This window comes from Dipodomys merriami, unplaced genomic scaffold (assembly GCF_024711535.1).
Source record: "Dipodomys merriami isolate MVZ:Mamm:240054 unplaced genomic scaffold, mDipMer1.0.p SCAF_148, whole genome shotgun sequence".
Taxonomy (NCBI): domain Eukaryota; kingdom Metazoa; phylum Chordata; class Mammalia; order Rodentia; family Heteromyidae; genus Dipodomys; species Dipodomys merriami.
Window position 1 is genome coordinate 1,230,001 of NW_027202804.1, and position 21,621 is coordinate 1,251,621.

At 42.0% G+C, this 21,621-nt stretch overlaps 1 protein-coding gene and 1 long non-coding RNA gene across 5 annotated transcripts in view; one reads left to right on the top strand and one right to left on the bottom strand.

Moving 5' to 3' along the window:
• LOC138826685 (uncharacterized) overlaps positions 1-21,621 on the top strand; it is a 601,987-nt gene that overhangs the window by 580,090 nt on the left and 276 nt on the right. The gene's annotated exons all lie outside the window — the stretch shown is intronic.
• LOC138826683 (WW domain-containing oxidoreductase) overlaps positions 1-21,621 on the bottom strand; it is a 737,670-nt gene that overhangs the window by 547,520 nt on the left and 168,529 nt on the right. The window lies entirely within an intron of this gene.

A 21,621-nucleotide genomic window follows, 5' to 3' on the forward strand; every position in this document is an offset into this window, starting at 1 on the left:
ACCCCAAGGAATATGCCAGCTATGTAGTATGAAAATATATGTACATATTTCCCCCATAAAACAGAAAGAACATTCTCAGATGGTGATCCCAAAGCAGTATGCCAAAGAAAATGATGGCACGGCCATACGTTCTTCTAGGAATTTAACTGACAGTTGGTAGACTGTCTTTTGGGCTCTCTGCCTTCATTACAAAATAAAACACAGAGCTGCCACTACCAATAAGAACAAAATCAGAACATACACATCCAGGGAGAACCAGGGGTCACAAGCCATCAAGTAGGTCACCAGACTAATCCACAGGCAGTGGGTTACTAGGCTCCTGGGGATATGGATTCAAGTCCACACGCTATTACTCAGGTAATTCTCCTGCCCTGTATATCAGATTTCTTGTTTCTGCTTCTGACCCTGGAAATTCAGAGAAACTGTGTGTTATATAGAAAAATCCAAGGCAGGAATAAATATATAGGTTTGGGCATTAAAAGGTGTATGTGTTTGTGTATTTGGGGAGGTGTGTTCTTGCTCTTGTCTAACCAACTCAGTAGCTCTGCAGAACTGGTAGGAAGGGCGTGGCTGACAGACTGCACAAAGGACCCATTTTTGAGAGTAGAATAATGACGCTCGGGTAAAGACAAGGACTTGGTCTGCCAATGGAAGAGGTGCTGAAGTCTGGCAGCAACACACAGTTGCAGCAGCTCATCATGAGTCACTGATTTGGTTTCTGTGGCTGTTAACATTTATTTGCAAGACTCATGATAAGACATAAAAAGAGTACAGTGGAAATGCCCATCATCCAGGACCCCCAATAGCTGACCTATATATGCTATCAACACTTGAAAGCTGACACTGTCACAATACAATGTATCATATCTCAGTCATTACTGGGGTTTCACCAGCTTGGGGAGACATCCATTTACTTTCCTTTGTTGAATATATCTTTGTGCATAAAAATAAGACCTGTCATGTGCACAGATCTGTGTAGCCACCACGTCACTCAATATAAAGAACTGCTCCATCAACAGCAAAAAAAACAGAAACAACCCATTGGAGAGCAAATGAGCACTTGCCATCTGGAACATTAGAAGCCTTGTATGGGTCAAATCCTGCCCTCTACTTTGGCAAAACAGACACACAACCCCTCCCCATGTTGGAGCTTGGAATGGCCAACCAAATGTGGTCCAAATTCTTCTGGAAGGATATCAGGATCTTCTGTACAGATCCAAAGGATGTGTTTCTGGAAGGAGAAGCTCAAACCTCACTATCATAGGGAAAATATTAAGTCTAGAAACATTCCAAAATGCTTCTCTCAGCCTTTCCCCCAACCCCCGCCTTTCCTGTAATCATGCCAGTACATGGATGTAACATTTCAGGCAAAATAAAGATAAGCATTCATTTTCAAATATGTGTACATTCATTCCTACCCTTCACTTTAACATAGAATCCACACAGGTTGTGTCTGGCACAGAATACTTTAGGCCACACCTAAGCAGCTCAGATTCCACCTGCTCCTAACACTTGGGCTCAGCCAAGGAGATCATTCCAAAACCCAGTCTTCTCCCTCGTCTTCCCTGGGATGCAAGGGCACTCACACGTGGCACAGGTGAGTGACAACTTCAATACATTCAGTCTTCTCGGCTTGTTCTTAAATTCTACAGCATGCCTCAGATGAGGGGGAGGACCAAGGCAGGTGGGAATTCTTTTCTACTGTTAGGACGAATGTAAATTACTATCACCACCATAGAAATCACCGTGAAGGTTCCTACAACACTACAAGAGAATATACATAATAATTCATGCTCAAACACTCCAGGGTATGTAACAAAAAGTATCCAAGTCATATACCACAGAGACACCTCTACACCCAGGTTTATTGCTGCGCAATTCACAACACCAAGCCATAGAACCAGCAGTTCTATAGAAAATACGGTATGCATATACAATGGGGGTTTATTCAGCCATAAAGGATAATAAAATTATGTCCTTTGCAGGAAAATGGTTGGAACTGAAGATCGTCATGTAATGTGAAATAATCCAGACTCAAAAGATAAATACTGCATGTTTTCTTTCTTAGGTGAAATCTATATTGAAAAGAAAGAAAATAAGACATGAGAGCAGATGGAAGACTGCTTAGGAAGGCAAAGGGGACCAGGAGGAGATGAGTAACAAGACAAGGTAGTGGTGTGTTTAAGTAGGGGGAGACAGGAATATAATCGAAGAATATTATATACATGTACGAAAATGTCTAAATAAAACCCCTTATTTTGTATAGTTAATATAAATTAACAAGTAAATTAATAAATAAGATCCATCTCAGTGATCTGAGTCTGTACATGCAGAGCCATAGGGTTCCTTGTGTTTACATGACATTGTATCACTTTATGTGTAATGTATCACTTTATGACTGTAAATTAGCCAATGTGACTCTGATGTGAGAGTTCCTGAAAGCAAAGGGACCATGGCATGTGGCATGCATGGTATTAAATTGAAAAGATGGGAGGAGTTACCCAGGGCCAGGCTCAGTAGGACCCCAGCACTGGCCAATGGAAGCAATCTCAGGACACTGCCCATTAGTCCATACACTACAGTACCTACAGACTACAGTACCTACGGTATACACCTATAGTACATTATAGTACCTACAGTACACTACAGACCTGTAGGGGCAGTATTTCCATCTACCCATTCCGAGAAGCTGAAGTTCTTAACCTCTTAAACAATTTCACTCAGATCATAAGTAGCAGAGCATCTAAGTTATGATTCTCACCCCAAATCTGTGTTCTACAATGCATCTGTCCTACCACCACTCCTCAGTCTCTCAGAACCCCCCCCCCACACCCCCTGCCAACAGCTGCTGAGCGCAAGGCCCAGGAAAGACTAGCAGATCTGCAATTTCCTCAAAGATAGTAGACACAGACTCCTCTCAGGGTCATCAGTAACAGAAAGCATTCACAAGTGCAAACTCACTCATTCTCTCATTCATTCATTTGCATGACCTCTATAGTAAATGCATTTTCAACAAAGTCTGTCTCTTCTATTACTTTTGCAATATATCACAACACATCAGAAGAAATAACTTCAAAGGCATATTCTGTTAACCAAACACAAGAGGACAAAAAGTTAGGCAATAGTCCATAAAAATAAGCCTCTAGAAACTTAAAATATAAAAACTTCGAGTGAGCAAATCTAGTTGTTGTTTTTTTTAAAAAAAATATCTATCATTACCGCAAGTTATCATGGATTATGCTGGGAGCATATGGATAAGTTTCCTCCACTATCCCATTCTTCCATAATGGACCAAAATCCATTGGGCTGAGGACTAAGTTAATGGGCACTGTAGGACATGGTGAGTACAATCGGATGAGCTCACTTCAAATCATTCTCATCAAGCACCTGGTGTTTGCGTCACCTACATTGTCTGGACCAAAAGAATCTGTACAGTGTAAGTTGGAGAACTGAGGTCCAGGTGGGGTCCATGGTGACCAGCTTCCAATTATACCTAGGACATTGTCTTTTCGATATAAGGACTGGTATGCCACTGCAAAGGTAGTACACTAAGTGCTTAATGGGAATTTGAGCCTTGGTGGTCCTGCTTCAAGGATACAATGGATATGCAGTTGGTTGTGATATGTCTATCCTTCCCTCAGACTCAATGGAGACTGCAATTCTGGATCCCCTGAAGGGAAACCCTCCTCTGCACATGTTCACGGATAATAAAAGCAACAAAGGTGCTGAGTGCCTCGAATATGTGCAGTATTGCTTTGAAGTATAGTTAGTTTCTTCCACCTTACAGATGAGAAAATAAGAGGTCAACGGGATTGAAAGCAATAGAGGTCAGGCTGGGTCCTGGTGGCTCAAGCCTATAATTCAAACTACTCAGGAAACAGATTTGAGGTTCTGGGTTTGCAGCCAGGCTGCAAAGTCTATGAGACTCTTATCTCCAGTTAACCAGCAAAAAGTCAGAAGTGGAGCTGTGGCACCCTGAAGCAAAAGAACGAAGGGACAGTGTCTGGGCCCTGAGTTCAAAGCCCAGTACCAGTACTAATTAACAAACAAACAAACAAATAAATAAAATAATAAAGTAATAGAGTTTAAAGTAAGACATAGGCATCCAACAAAGATGTGGTTGGTCACAAAGTTCCAATCATCACAAGAAAGTCACTTTGTGAGACACAGCCCTGTCTTCACATTCTCCAATACATAGATAGCAGCAAGACATTACCCAGAAATTAACATCATCGATAAATTCTCATTTGTGTCTACTTTCTATCACATTTATTTCATACACTTAGAATTTATAAGAGAAGCCTTATTGCTGAAAGAAAAAAAAAGGTAACCAGGACAATAATCTACATTCCCAGCTTATTGCTAATGGCACCCTGCAAAATCTAATCCAAGGGCCTTTAAACACATTATGCATACTCACCATCCTGATGTTACGATCTGAAACCTCAAATAGGAGTTGTCACATTTACAACAGCAAGAGACAATGGTGCCAGACCTATTATTGACATGACATTATTCACTAAACCAAGATAGGGATCTAGCTAAACTGGTTTAATAATTCATCAATATCCTATATAGGACTTCATAATGCTAATTTCTCCAGTATTATTTAAGTGATATTAATGGTAGCCAAGGATGGCAGCATCTTCGCTGGGAAATGTGAGAGCAAATAGATGCCTGCACTGATTTGTGACTCATGCTGCTCTCAAACAAACCAACAGCAGTCAGCCAGAGACAGGGGGGGGGGGGGGGCGGCCTCGGGCTCCCCAATCTCAAGTGAGCAGAAAGGCTGAAAGCACAGGAGGATAAATGGTAAATGGTGTTTCAGATAGGATGCTGGGGAAAGGGGAAAGCTTAAGAGACTCCTCCCTAGCTGTTCACAATCCTCGAGTTAATAGACCATTTATACCTTTCCCATTTTATTTTATCTTATTTTATTTCTTTTTAGCTTTGTAAGACTGAGTCTTCCTACGTAGTGGGAACTTAGGATCCTCCTGCCTCTGTCTTCTAAGGGCTGGCATTATAATATACCACTATCCCCAGCCCATCATTTTGATTGAATAAGAAAATTATATTACAGATGACTCCACATTTTGCAATCGGGAGTCAAACCAAACTAATTCTTAGACAAGCCTTGGGCATTTTTTTTCAAGTTGGGGTTGAATAAGTCATTTTGAACCTTGATGGCCAGCATCAAACCCCCACCCCCACCCTGGGCTCCCCATAAGCATCTTCTTACAGCTTTTCCTGTCAAAGTACACACATCATCCCTAATAAGAATATCATGGCGATGCTTTCTTCATTACATACAGCCCAAAGGTGTGTTGTATTGCTGGACTTCATGTTATTGTGATAGTTACTGTGAGGCTCTTCATGGAGAAATTACACCAGATAACAGCTTATTTAATTCGGTATATGAGTTTCCAGGCATGTAAAGCAAAACTATTAAAAATGCTAAAATAGTAATTGGCAATATTTTGCACTCTAATTTTTTTTTAACTGCTAATCTTGCCAGGAACTAAGAAGAGAGTAAAACTTTTCCAAAACCTTCTACATTTTGTCTTTGTGGTATCTTTAAGTTGTAGCTCAAGAAGAGTTTATATGGAAGTGAATGGCACAGTGTGGGGGGGGGGGGGGTGTCAACATGATAATGCATCAATGCCTTGCTGTTGAAGAAAGAGCTTCTTTTTTTTCCCCTCATGGTGAATTTTTCATTCTAATGTATGTGATGATTTACGTTAACTATAGGTAAAACATGGTTACATTTTCCTGAAAGATTGCAGGCAAGCAAAGGGTAGTACTATAAGCTGAAGCGTAAAAGCTTTCTCTGTCATAATATTTATTATAATGGCATATAAAATAGCTGAAATAAATAATAGATGACTAAAGGTAAATTCATATGATAAAGAATCCTTCAGCAGACACCATTACTTTTGACTGCTCTAGTTTTATACACAGTTGAAGACGCTTAATAAACATGCCCTATATCTTAAGGAAGTACTGGAAACATCAAAAGATGTGCTTAAAAGCCCACATACTGGACATCGCTAATTTACTGTATAATTACAGGCTCACCAGGAACAGTCTATATATTGTGCATATTTAATTGCTACTCTCTTAATGAAACTTGTTAAGTGTTGGAATCCCTACTTTGGGCAAGTCGCTGATAGAAGGCAAAATCAGTGCTTCCTACCATCTACATTCAGAAAAAGACTCACGTCTGACCAGAGAGGACTACGGCTGTTGACTTCTATTGGCAGGGCAATAGTAGTTGTGCTGAACAGAAAAAGAAACACAAGATAGATTTTCTCTAGTTCAGAGGACTCTGTATTCTTCTGGAAGAATTTGTGAAGTTCAAAAGATCACCAGACTCAGAGATCACAGGCCTAAAAATGGCAGGCGTGACACAATGGAATCCCAGAGTGATATCTGCCTCTAGGCATCTCTGTCAGGGGCCAATTGGCACCCCAGTGGACATCTGGCATTGTCTCAGAGGTCCTTATGGTTGTCATAACTTGTCTGAGGGGATAGTGGCATCTACTGAGTGAAGGCTAGGAATGGTATAAACATCCCACAGGGGGCTGGGAAGGTGGCTCAGTGGTAGAGCGCATGCCTTGCATGCCAGAGGCCCTGGGTTCGATTCCTCAGCACCACATAAGCAAAAAGAAAAAAGCCGGAAGTGGCGCTGTGGCTCAAGTGGTAGAGCGCTAGCCTTGAGCTGAAGAGCTGAGGGACAGCGCCCAGGCCCAGAGTTCAGGCCCCATGACCGGACCCCTAAAAAAAAAAAAAAAAAAATCCCACAGTACCCAGGCCGAGCCCACCACAAAAAAAGTAACTGCCTCCAAAAGTCAGTCTTAGCAAACCACTTAGGTGAGTTTGGAGCGAAGAACTCACCATAAGTAGTTTTCAGGGATGTAAGTTTACCATCAATGGCAACAACAAAGCAGCCCATTGAAGAAGGCAGAAATAATGCAGAAGTAGATAATGTCTGAGGCAAAACACCCTCAAGGCTCACAGCCCTCACAGCTGAAGGAAATCCATATCCTCTACACATACAAAAGCATGGCATGACTTCCTATGATGTAGCATTGTAGTAGTAGTATGTGTTGTAGTAGTTTATATGTTGTTTTTCTGCTTTACCTAAGTTAATAATAATGGAAACTATTTAAATAGATTTTTATACCCATCTCTCCAGCCCATCTCAGGACTGTTCCCTCATTATTAAAACCATCCTGCAGCCTTCCTGGCTTTGCAAATGTTTTTACTGAAATTCTCCAAGCCTTAGCTTCCTTATCTGTAAAGATAAGATTTGGAGCAGAGGCCCCTCTGGCCCTTGGTGCTGCTGAGAGGATCCAATGCACACCCTCCATGGGAATACCTTGGCATCCCGCACTCAGCACCTATAATTGTCTTATTCAGTAGGACTTTATATCGTACCCCATGCTTTGCCAGTAATGGCCACGCAGTGCTACAGAAGCCTTATAAAACACAGGTTTTTCTCCCCCATAGGATAAATTTCTGTAATTAGAATCACTACTAGGTCAAGGGACAGCCACATTGTAAATTTGGATAATTTTTGTTGGGTGTCCTCCAAAAAGGTGATAGCAATTTCCATTCTGAAGAACACTAAGAGAGATGATGAAAATTGGCACTGTCAGCCAATGAAATGTGTACTTTTCCCCCCCTCTATCTGGGGTGTCTGACACATAGGAAAGGCAAAGAGTTGACTTTCAAGATCAGCTTTAGTTGAGAAAATTAATGACTGTCCATACAACATGGCACCCAACATCAGGAAATGCAGAGCAGAAATTAAAGCAGAGTAACGATACTGTCAGTATCAATTCTCCATCTCTTCTGCTCTGGGTGCTGGAGGCTGGCAGGGTGGGGCCGAGGGGCTGCCACACTGCGCGATGTGGACAGAGCGTGCTGTGAACATGCAGTAGTATCATCACACTGGAGTGTGGCTATGACAGGGATTCTAATGAATGAAAGATTCCAAAAAGAGGAATCTAGCTTTTTTTTTCCCCAGGACTGAGGACCAAACCCAAGGCCTTGCGCACGCCAGGCAGGCGCCCTTCCACTGAGCTAAACCCCCCAGCCCCAAAGCAGGATATCTAACAGATAAATTAGAAAAGAATTTTCAAAACATGCTTCAGAAAGAGATGAGGTTTCCTGCCTAAAATTACTTCAGCCTAGGCTAGCAGCCTCTTCAAGAATGCTACCAAAACAGGTTGAGAACTGAAAACAATACACATGCAGAAGCAGTGTGCTCACAGACAAGTTTTTGACAAATTTTGCAGATATTGTTGATTAATGAAGAACCAAACAAATTGCAAAGTGAGATGGGGAAAGAAAAAAGTAATTAGAAGTGGGCATTGCTTTATGGGAGGGAGGATCTCACTGAGCCAAGAAAAAAAAAAAAAACTTAGAATGACAAAGATGTCCAAAAACTTTACACTGTGCAAGAAAAAAAATGTAGATGACATTTATGCTAAAATGCCATGAGTAAATGAAAGGAGAAGGGGAAAATGGCAGAGAAGGAGGGAGGGAGAGAGGAGAGAAGGAAGGCAGGAGGGAAGGCAAGAAGGAAGGAGAGAAGGAGAAAAAACAGAAGGAAGAGAGGTAGACAAGAGAGAGGAAGGCAAGAGGGAGGAAGGAAGCAAGGAAGAAGAGAGAGAGGGAGGAAAGGAGACAGGAAAAATAGATGGATCTTTACCGTTGTTCTGTACCAACAGCAGGGTAAAGGTGGAAAAAAGGTATGGAGTACCCAAAGTACAAAAACAGAATCAAAAACAAAAAGAAAACCCACCTTATTTGCTATAAAAAATGTATAATAATATCCACAATAAAGATGAAACACAAAACAAAAGACCAACTAGGGCTATATCTGAAATAGCAAAAAATAAAAATAGAAATGGATTTAAATTCATATATTAGAGGCAGAAACCAATGGAGCAGCTCTGAAAACTTGGTGCTGTGTTGCATTAAAGACAAAGATATGCTGCAGAGAGTCGGCTGACCATTGGGCCAGCCCTTGCTTCCCCAGTCCTCACTCAGAGGTCACAGGGCCAGCCAGCTCCCCACTGAGTGGGGCATCTATGATTCCACCCCTGGCTCTTGAGTGACAGAGATGTATGTAACCTGAGCTGTTTCTCATGTGAACTGGGTTCTCCATATTTTCTTCCTCCTGTCGTAAAATGAATGTAAAGGGACTTGGACAAGAGCCACCTGTTGAGCTGAGACCCTCATGGGGACCCAGGAAGTGACAGACAATTGGGGAAACCATTTTCTGCCACCCCTTAAAAGTCAGAGCATGCCCGAAGCTCCAGGACACAGCTAAAAGACCAGTGAGGGTTGGCTGCTCGTTGACTTTATCGAGAAATAGCTGTGCTCAGGGAAGAAGAATTGTCCAGTTTGCAAGCCAGAAATGAAAGTTGGGACTTTACGGAGTTGAAAAAGCCAATAGGTTCAGGAGCCGAAGGGGCATAAAATAAACCTGGAAAAGTCTTTCAGAGACAATCACCCATTACGACTTTGGAGTTAATTCAAATAATTCAGCCCAGTAGCATATATCAGATTAATGATGCTGTTTTTCAGTGTGAGCCCATTATTCCAGAAAGCCTCAAGGTGGTTGTTATTGAGTTGAGAGAGAGTGGAGAGAGATGGGTGGGGGGCTGATGACAACAAATTAGGAAAACAAAGCAACTTGAACCTTGCCCTGGGAAGATGGTGGTGTGGTAACTACACATGAACCAACTGCAAACAAACAGATCTGATTCCTGCTAAAAATACTAAGGAATTGCATTGTGGGGGGAGGGGGAGAATCATGCTTAACTTGCAAAGTCTCTAATTGCTAAGAACAACAATCTCTGAGTCCTTGGCATGCACAGCAGGGAGCGGATACAGTGGCTTTGATAACACTAGGGGAATGTGATCCTGGAGACCAGTTCAGATGGGTCCAGGGAGGAAGAGAGGATACTGTCCTGGTGAGCAGATGTGAGCTGGCCTTACTGCTGCATCCTTCACCTGCCCAGCAGGCTTCTATCTCCATGTCACCAGGAAGCAATGTATTTCCAGTTCTCTTCTGCAAATTGAGGTGTTGATTCTGATAGTTGGCCTCAACTGGGTCTTTGGCAGAAGGAAGCGATGGGGATGGAGGTGTGGAAAAGCTGCCTTTGTCATGGTACCATAAGGAACCCTATGTGAGCAGGAAGAAGACCCCAGATGGCATAGAATTAAGTTCCTGAAAGGGAATCTGGGACTCTCAGCCTTTGGGGAAAGAGTGAATGTGCTCTCTGTGCAGGGAAAAAGGAGACACAAAGGTACGTACTGTCCAGATGTGGAGATTGTAACAGACACCAGCTGTTCCCCAAATCCCTGGGCCTCCTTTTCCAGGGCTCTCAACTAGATTCATTGCCCTGTGTCCCTCACAATTAGGCACAGCCATAAGATGTAGTACCCGCCAGTGGAATTATAAATATAAGTGAGGTACAGCCCTCCAAGGCCAAGTCCATAAAACCAGAACACATTACCTCCCCCACATCCCAATCCTACCTCCAAATACAGGGAGCCCAGAAACCATGGTTACACTAGCTAGAAATGAATCAGCACTATGTTAAGCTGTTAAAATATTGGGAAGTAGTTGTCTTAGCAGCTAGCTAGTATTGTCTAATGAATCCTTATGAAAAACAAACACAGAAAGGATTGAAAGAAATCTACAAGTGAAAAAGTAATGTAGCAATATTTACATAAAAAATAAAATTTTAGGCAAGAACTAAAATACTGAATGTAAAAATGACAGTGAATAACCATTGAAAGAATTAGGCAAGAAGGTTTAACAAACATGAACTTACATGTGGTAAACAACACAGCCTTAAAGTACAGATGACTCTCAGAGCCTTAAAAGGCTAGAAAGATAAAGTGGGCAAAATAGAATGTTTAGACCAATGGCAAATAAATTTGAAGGAAAAGAGGTACAGAACCCTACAAGGAGAAAATATGCATTCTTTCTATTCATTTTGACATTTACCATGAACCAGATCTCAAAGGCAATTTCAACATACTTCAACTATTCTGCAGTAAAGAGATTGCATCTTCTTACCATGATGTAGCTAAAATGAAAACTAAAACTAATAGGTAACTTAGTGATGCAAAGGCTATATTCATTTGTTGGGAGTCAAGGTGAGGAAGCTGAGGCAGAAGGAAAGTTTTTAGTGCAAAGGTGCAGCCTTGGCACCTGGGCGGAGCACAGGGGGCCCTCGGAGGACCTGTGGTCTCCAGACCCCCTCAGCCGCAGGACATGGGGCCTAATATATCTTTCCTGCTCATATGAATCTGTACTTCAGGAAAAAACAAAATCAAACCAATATACCAACCACACTGCTTCTCCTTTCTTCAGTGGTGCAAAGAGAATGGCAAAGAAGACACAAAGGCCAGGTGGGAAACCTTCCTGAGACAGGGGAAGAAGTACGCACCAAGGAAAGGAACAATAACAAGGTGAAACAAGAGGACTGCCAGCAGAACAGCGACTTCCCAGGCACTTCTTCCATCTTTCCCTAATGAAAAGAGCAACAGGAGAGAAAGCTGACCGACAGCCTAGCACCACTCCATAAAGAACTAAGAATTACAGCTCACTCCATCCTTCAGGGAATTCCTGGCTTCTGCTGGGGAGAGATGGAAGGAACCTTCCAGAAGGGATTAGAATTGCCTTGCCCAGATTGGTGCCCAGATTCCAGGTACCACACTTGCTGAAAATCATAGGATGCTCTGCAGATTGAGAACCCACCAAACATCTGATTTCTAGGCATATAAATAATCCCAAGCAAACACAAAATCCTAACCAAAAAAAAGAAAAAAGAAAAGAAAAGAAAGCAAGCTGAACAGGAGTTAAGTGTCTGCTGGTTCATGGCACTGGGTTTCTCCAACTAAGGCTTTCCATTTCATGAATGGCACCAATAATACTCACACCAACAATGACCAAAAATAACCCAGCACCCAGCACCCAGCACTTACTTTAGCCTGGTGCTCAGCTGACCTCTCCACATGTACAGAATGCCTTCCTTTATCTAAGAGAACAGGTCCTAGCCTGTCCTTTTGTAAGAGAAAAGAGAGAAACTAAAGAACTTGGGGGCCATAATTTGAAAGAGGAATCATTTAATTATTTATTAGTTTTCTTTATTTGATCAGAATTTAACCCAAGCCAAGATCTACTCCCAAAGCATGACTGTGATCTTTCCACTCCCTATTATAATAAACATAAATGACCATCAAGGGGAGAAGGAAGGCTGAGAACCAGAAAAATCCCTGCAAAGGATGAAAATCTAGGTACCACGGCAGAAGGGAAGGGCAGAGAAAAATCAGGAGACGGCCCCTGGACTGCCACATGTAGGAAAGGGGGCAGAAATACTGTTTCCCTTGTTCTCCCTGGTCCGTAATCATAGGCTCCGCTGTTCCCTGAAAGTGCAGACATACACAGGGTAGCCCATTAATCCTTCAAACACTAACAGACACTGGCAGGGATTTAGACTGGAATGTATTTACAAAGTGACAAATTATGTTCTGTATTAGAGAGAGAGAAAGAGCACCCACAAACGGGCTGATAAATGTCAGCTGCAGTCACGACAAACGGTTTATTTTTATTATACTGTAACCACAAATGTTTTTTTTTTCCTCCTTTCTTTCTTTCTTTTTTTTTTTTCTTCAGGAGTCTCAAAGATTTATTTGCTACAGGGAAAAAACAAGATTATATATGACACAAAGTAATAACGGTACAATCAGATATTCTGGGTACCCTGCCCTCTATGAAAGCTTGATCCAGGCTACACCATGCCAGGAAAAATGCAACCTTCTCCCAAGCACAGTAAATAGTTAATAAATCAGAAGTGATACAATACCTTGTAATTAGATACAGCCTTAGTTCACAGACTAGCCAATTGACAGACAATATCCAATTCCCCCTTTAGTGGCTATCAGGAGGGTAGAGTAACTATTAAAATAAATTTAATGGCTGTGACAGGTAAGAAAATATACCAGAAGCTAAAATGTAATCAGTATATCCTACCCAAAATAAAATTATAGTCTTGACTGCAGATGGGGGGGGGGGGAGGTCCCCTGGACAAGGTGGGCTGTGAACAGACAGCGACATCCACAGGCAAACAAGGGCAAGGTCACTACTGCTAAAGGCATGCTTGACCTTGAAAACAAGACTAGGAAAGGGAATCTGGCCTGGGGCCAAGAGAAAATGTAAGATTTCATACATTTATGATGAAGGACCTCTCCTGGTCATTGAGTGGAACGCCTTGGTGAGTTGGATGTTGGGGTGGTAGCATATGCTCTTGGGGTAGCAACCCAGCAGGATGGCAGAGAGAGGGCTGGAGTTCATATCTCCAATTCTTCTCCAGGCTCTATCCCTACCTCCACAAGGAACCCTGGCCAAGCTCCTGCCCTCCCACCCCCATTCCAGGGCCCTTCCTCCACAGCTGTAAGCTAGGAGGTCAGGCTCTTGTGGGGGCTTGGAAGTCTCCCCCAGAATCTAACTAGAAGGCAAAAAGAGGAATATAACTAGAAGAAAACAATGGCAGAAGTCAAATATACTCAGGGAACGTTCTATCTTCTGAATCTTAGATGCAAATCTCCTATCAATCATTGCAAGCTCCAATTCCTTACCCTTGCAAATACTCTAGAAGGAGATGTTTAGAAGAGATGGACTTGGCAGGAAATCATAAATATATGTAAGACACAGATCATATAGCATAGTAAAGAATGTGTCCCTTTCCCTTCCCCCTTTCCTCTCTATGCCTGGGAAGGTATTTCTTTTGCAGGATAATGGATAATAAGAGTTGGGGGTAGGGTATACGGGTGAGGAGGGTTGTCACCAGAGAGCAGGTAGGGAATCCTTTAGTCCTGGGATGGAAGCTTGAGTTCTATTCAGTGCAGGGTCTGGTGAAGAACAAGCAGGGCCTTTGAACAACCATCAGAACAAGCTGGGATTCAGACTCACTATTTCCATTTTGCATTGTGACCTCTCAGAACACTGGGCTGTGACTTTCAAGCCATAATACTAATACATTCCCCCCAAGAATATGGAAGATATACCAGGTAAGTGATCCCCAGCACATGGGGCCCAGCACCCCTGTGTGTGACAACATTGGGAAGTTCCCTGAGAACTGCATCTACAGTTTCTGGGCCTGAGACTGCTTCCTGTAAAGCCCAACCCTGTCCCATCCTACGCCAAATGACTGTCTTTCCTGGGAGCCAGGATGGCTGGTCCTCCTATGTCTCTCATCCCATCACCACCTGACAGTCTTCCTTTGCTATTTGTACAGAGAGAGTATGTAGTCACACATTGTCACCAGCATGGTCCCAATGGCCTCTCCACCAACCCCCGCAAGCCAACGGCTCACAAATATTAGATCTTTCACCTCTCACAAGCAAGCAATCCTCAGCCTATGGCAAGAGGAGATAAATAAAGAAGGAGCAAGGTGAGATGGCAAATGTCACTCCAGCTGTGTCAGCGGGTCACACAGAACCATCAGAGAGGCTCCTACTGGTCAACATGGAACTAATTGAGCAACAGGATCAATCCTGATACAAGTTTGATTACAAGTCAGGATAAATACCTGGGAATGTATACTAAGGTAAATAAAAATAATTGAATCATAAATAAACAGGGAAGAAGAGACAGCTCTTCCTTCAGTTATTACATGCAGAAAGCAGTTGGATATACGAATTCTCCAAGAGCTACAGCATACGAAAATTACCAGCAGAGGTTAGAAGTCAGGGGGTAAAACCTGAAGAAGAAAGGGAGCATTAGCATAATCCCCAAGTATCTCCCCTCTCATGACCATAAATCACAAAGGAAAAATCAGTCACATGACAGTGGAGAAACTGAGACATCCCTTAAACAAAGACTTTGATGCTCTCCCTGATGCCACAGCCTAAGAAAAACAAATCAAAGAATTGAAACCAGAAAAGCCCAAAGGGGGAAGGAAGAAGGCAGCCAAGGAGACATGGCAACTAAAGGTCCTGTGTGGTTGTGGACAAGCCCCCAGAATAAAGAAGACACCGGGCAGAAAGGAAGCCTCCGAGCCACAGCGCTCTGGTAATGGCCTGTACTATGGTCACTTTCCTGGTTTCCATTATTTGGTAGATTTGTTGAGGGTTTTTGTTGTTGTTTTGATTTTTTTGGGGGGGAGGGGGTCAGCCATGAGTCCTGAATTCAGGGCCTGGGCACTTTCCCTGAGCTTTTTCACTCAAGGCTAGTGCTCTACCACTTTGAGCTACGGCATCACTTCTAGTTTTCTGGTGGTGAACTGGAGATGAGTCTCACAGACTTTCCTACCTGGGCTGGCTTTGAACCATGATCCTCAGATCTCAGCCTGCTGAGTAGCTAGGATTGCAGGCATGAGCCTCCAACACCTAGCTGATTTGTTCTTTTTAATCTGAATTCTTAGGGGGGAAAATGTTGGCAAGCCCAAAATGTTGTCCCTATTGTTCTGTTTTAAAAATGTTTATGAAATCTCAAGGGCCACACAGCTCACTTAAAATTCTTTTCTAATCTCTGTTTCCTTCATAGAACATTAAAAATATGCCAGTTCCATTTAGAATCAAATCCTTATGTTGTTTTGTGTCAAAGAAAAAATTAAGCCAACAGACACCTCCTGCAGGAAGTCTTTCCTGACTAGGACAGGCATGGCTCCATGCCATAGCCCCCCACAGTTCTGCAGTCTTTGTTTTTCACTGGTGCTCATACTTGATTTTCTTATATTCAGGGACACACACACACACACACACACACACACACACACACACACACACACACACACACACACACACACACACACACACACACACACACACACACACACACACACACACACACACACACACACACACACACACACACACACACACACACACACACACACACACACACACACACACACACACACCCTTCCTCTCCTGAGAAACTGTTTAGTTTGTTTAGTTTTTTGTTCTTAGGGCCCCCCTTCTCCCACCAATAAATATTTAAGTTACTTATACAGAAACTTTCTTTTTTATTAAAAAAGTCTATTATCTTTAAGTGGTTGCACAAAGGAGTTATCATTCTCAACAAATCAGTTTATAAGTACAATGTAATAAAATTGCAGAGCTTCTGCATGGCAAAGGACATAGCTAGCAAGATCAATAGAAAGCCCATGGATTGGGAGAAGATCTTCACTAGCCATACAACCGACAAGGGTCTCATATCTAAAATATACCTAGAACTCAAAAAATTAAATCCCCCAACAACAAATCCCCAAAGAAACATCTACCCAATAAATAAGTGGGCTAAAGACTTAAAGAGAAACTTCTCTGAAGAGGAAAGAAGGATGGCCAATAGACACATGAAGAAATGCTCAACCTCCCTAGCCATAAAAGAAATGCAAATCAAAACAGCATTGAGATTCCACCTCACCCCAGTTAGAATGGCTAGAATCAAGAACTCTAATAACAACAGATGCTGGAGGGGATGTGGACAGAAGGGAACCTTACTTCATTGTTGGTGGGAGGTAAACTTATTCAACCACTTTGGAAAGCAGTATGGAGGTTCCTCAAAAGACTCCACATAGAGCTCCCCCATGACCCAGCAATCCCACTTATGGGCATTTACCCAAATGATCACAAACAAGACCATACTAAAGCTACCAGCACAACTATGTTTATTGCAGCATTATTTACCATAGCCAAGATATGGAACCAACCAAGATGTCCCTCAGTAGATGAATGGATCAAGAAAATGTGGCATATATGTTTGTTAGGAAATGGAAAGACTTGGAAAAAATTACATTAAGTGAAGTAAGCCAGGCACAAAGAAACATAGGCCCCATGGTTTCCCTTATTTGCAATAACTAGTATTATGTCTGAGACAAGCAGAAACGGTCAGATAAGTTAATGTTAGGTGAAATGAACCCCAAGATAAGGACTCAAATGGTTTTTCTTTCTTATGATTATTTCTACTATATTTATAAGATGATTTCTTTGTTGCTTTTTATGTCTCTCCCCCACAGTATAACCCGTGGTATAATTTGTGGAGGGGAAGGGAAAAAACAAATTGTTTAGATAGGGATACAGGTGGACCCATTGCAACAATGAGATGTACAAGATGTTATGTCGAAAAACAAACTTTACAATTTTGGCGGGGGGGGGGGGGGGGGGGCGGGGTTGGGGGAAAGATAGGAAGGGATGGTAATGGGAAACAAAGGAGGAGGCAACAATGCTTGATAAGAAATGTACTCATTACCTTGTCCATGTAATTGTAACCCTTCTGTACGGTATTTCCACAATAAAAAAAAAAAAGACAAATCAAAAACAAAACAAAAAAAAAAGTACAATGCAACTCAATCAATATCATTGTTTTCATCATTCTCTAGAAATCTTGTTGAACACTTAACTGTAGCTTTTAAGAAATTTAATAAGTTAATATATTTTAAAATCCTGTGCCATTCAATACATACACTATGCAATGCTGAGAACTATGCATTTGAACTTAGCTTTTAAAACTTTTTAGCTCCAAGGTAAATTAGAACAAACAACAACAACAACAATGAAAAACCCTGTTTCATTTATTTCCTAAGTACTAACTATTGATTCCTGATGTTCTCCAAGTGCTCTACTATAGCAACTTTGGTGTCCTAATGATTAGTGTTTTAATAATGATTAAACACAGAAGAAAAAAACTTCATTTGCATGTGGTCCATCACAAATTAGCTTTAAAGGTTCTTTTTTTTTTTTTTATTTTTTATTATTATTTTTTATTTGGTCCGGTCGTGGGGCCTGAACTCTGGGCCTGGGCACTGTCCCTCAGCTCTTCAGCTCAAGGCTAGCGCTCTACCGCTTGAGCCACAGCGCCACTTCCGGCTTTTTTCTTTTTGCTTATGTGGTGCTGAGGAATCGAACCCAGGGCCTCATGCATGCAAGGCAAGCACTCTACCACTGAGCCACCTTCCCAGCCCTAGCTTTAAAGGTTCTTATGTGAAACTTATGTTCAAATCCTTGGTCCAACATAATTGAACTTGATAAGCATCAACTTGCCAATGCCAGGCAAATACAACTCTCCCTCACGGTTATAAATGACATGGAAATACAAGCTCAGCCAGCAACTGGTCCAAATCCTTAGCAAACAATATATACACAGTCTGCTGAAGGCCAGGGAAAACTGATTGGTACCCACTCCCAAATAAAGAATAGAATAAAAATAAAATAAAATAAAAAAGAAGGCTGGGAAGGAGACTCAGTGGTAGAGTGCTTGCCTTGCATACATGAGGCCCTGGGTTCAATTCCTCAGCACCACATAAGCAGAAAATGCTGGAAGTGGCACTGTGGTTCAAGTGGTAGAGCGCTAGCCTTGAGCTGAAGAGCTGAGGGACAGCGCCCAGGCCCAGAGTTCAGGCCCACAACCAACAAGAGATAGATAGATAGATAGATAGATAGATAGATAGATAGATAGATAGATAGATAGATAGATAGATAGATAGATAGATAGATGCCATTCTGAAGAACTATCAATTTATATTTAAAATCTTCCCAAGTGGATGCACAGACATGATCATGACTGTCAAACTGTGAAAATGGAATGGGTGCCAGTAGACAGGAATTCCTTTACTATGATAAAGGTGTAAGGTAGGATCACTAGGGCCTCACCACCAAGGGAATTTTAATGACATGGAAAGATGGCCAAAATTAGAAGAAATGTTAGAAAAAAGAACCATAGGAATGTGATGTCTATCTTACAAAATGTAAAGAAATATACTAAGATTTTAAAAAGATTAAAAGATATGCAAAAGCCATACACCACTGTCTCTCATCTGTAATCCTAGCTACTCAGAAGGCTGAGATGTGAAGATCAAGGTTCAAAGGCAGCCCAGGCAGAAAAGTCCCCTGAGATGCTTATCTCCAATTAACCAGAAGCAGAACTGTGGCTCAAAGTGGTAGAGCACTAGCCTTGAGCAAAAGAGCTCAGCGACACTGTCCAGGCCCAGAGTTCAAGTTGGAGGACAAACAAACAAATAAATAAATAAAGATAAGCAGAAAAAAAAAACCCAGTGACTTTTCTAAGACTCAGGAATTACTTCCTTATTTGTATGTAAATGGAGCCCTCAAAGAAAAGAAAACGTGAATGTGCTTAAATTAAGTCCCTAAGTGAAAGTTTTCATGTGTCTTCCAAAGGCCATAGGAGGGGAAACATAAATCAGGCTTCAGCAGAAAAGATCTGAACTCTCTCTACATTTGAAAAATTGTGGCGGTCTCCTTGGAACCATGATACCAAGGCTTTACAATATGTACACATATGCACACATGCACATACATGTATGGGTACATGTAGGGAAAACAGCTTCTTTAGTTGAGGCAGAGTGGCTAGCATGTGGAGATTAATTATACCAGCCACTTTATTTTTTTAATATAATAAAATTTTCTATAGTCAAAGAGTTTTCATTTTTAGAATGGACCATATAGAAAATACATGCAAACAGACACACACACACAAAAATAAGAACTGTGATATTATCACAGAATGAAGAGGAACCAGATCATTAACAACAAATTAAAATAGCTTACACAGTTAAAGAACATTGTTACATCAGGTCAAAAACAAAATCCAAGTGTTTATTGTTAAGCATATAACAATAAATAGATCAGAAAGATGAAGGATAAAATGCAATCAAAAGCAAAAACAAAACAAAACAAAACAAAACAGAAAAAAGGCCAAAAAAAAATAGCTTGCTGAGAATTTCTAAGCAAATGAAAAATAATGGTCTCTTCAAACACGGAAATGTCCTCTAGTTGTAATTGCTGGTTTATACGTTTTTTTTTTTAATACATCATCAAAAACCAGCATCAAAATTAAACCACAGTAATGAGCGGATTAATAGGCTCCACAGCCATTAATGGAAGAAAGTGCCCGGTCCCTCTGGAAACTCATTCGGCAATACATAGAGCCTTTGGGGTTTCAGTTAAATCACTGCATACCTATGCACCTGACCAGGAAAGAAAAAGAAAAAGAAAGAAGCTATCAGCCTGCTTTCCTCCTCTGCCAAGCAAAAAAGGAAAAAAAAAAAAAAAAAAAAAAAAAGATGACTCCCTTTCTTTTTGGCAGGTGGGGGGAGGGGGGAGGGGAGCATCAGCAAACAGATGTTTACAAACAGAAGGTAACTGATAAAAAGCCAGCACAACCAGTGCTGTCTTCCTGATTCACAAATGAAGCCATTGGAGCCACTGCAAAGAGCTTTTCTGGAAACCGTCCAGGAATTTAAAGGTGCAAACAAGCTGCCTAATACCCTTGCGTCGACTGAATTCTTATGAAGAAAATAAAGTTTATTGTCTGGAAAGAAGGAAAGCGTGAGGGAAGCAGTAAGGCGATGGAGGTGAACCATTAGACAGATGCTCACTAGAGAAGTCGGCACAGAGGCAAGGGCAAGGGAGGAGTGAAGGCATCGGCCTGGGCTGTGCAACTGGGCCCCAAACTGACCTTAGACCTGCGCCCCCCCCCACCCTGGTCATCCCCCCCACACCATTCCCTCCTTCTCCCCCACCCCCTGTGGCTCCCAGCCCCTTGGGAAGTCCTCACACATAAGCTCCCCACTGGGGACAAAGGGCTGCATCTCTTATCCTTCCCAATAGTCCTCAAAATAAGGGCAGGGGATGGTTGTAAAATATCCCCAAGTGTTTGTGAATGTTGGTAAATGTTCTCTCTGTCTTTAAAGCACAGGACTGTCATTAAGCCCGCAGGCTGCATGAACTGGCAGACTGAGGATGAGATGATTTCTTATGGACCGGGCATGGCAAAGTGCCACCAGTGTCAGATAACTTCTAAGAATTGATAGATTCATAAAGTAATCTCTTAGACTGAACCCTTTGAGGGCTTACATGTAACTCTTCAGCCCAGCTGAATCACCTGTTTACAAACTTTTGTATGTCTGCATGAATGTGATCTCCTCATCTGTCTTTTCTGTTGCTGGCACTGATGTAGTGCTGTTATACTCAGGTCTGTCCATCAGCAACTCAGTGACGATGCATGCTGACAGTCCTGGGACTTGAGAGGTTGAGGTAGGAAGACCATGGCTCTGAGGCCAGCTTGGCTACCAGAGGCTGATGAAATGCTCGCTGCTAATATGGACTTGGCGCCTATAATGCTCTCTAGAAAAACAAGAAGTGAACACTGGCAAATGGGACCCATCAGCCCCCGGCTTCACTGGAAAGTCATCTTCTTTCCCCCACATGGAGGCGAGTACATTCCGTAAACAGTGCTCCAAATGCCCTAATAGTCTGGGGAAAGAATGGGAGAAGAAGCAAGAAGGAAAACAAACAAACAGGGTAATCACTGGTTTGAGTTAGGTCTATGAACAAAATGGGCTGAGTACTGGTGGCTTGTGCCTTTATTCCTAGCTACTCAGTAGACTGAGATCTGAAAATGAGGTTTTAAAGCCAGCCTGGGCAGGAAAGTCCATGAATGCATGAAGTTGTGCCTCAAGTGATAAAATACCAGCCTCTAGCGAAAAAGCTCTGTACACTGGGACAGAGAGCATTCCAGCAAACTCTGCTCAATTTTATTTCTTCAAACATGTGATCTAGGGACCTACTTTA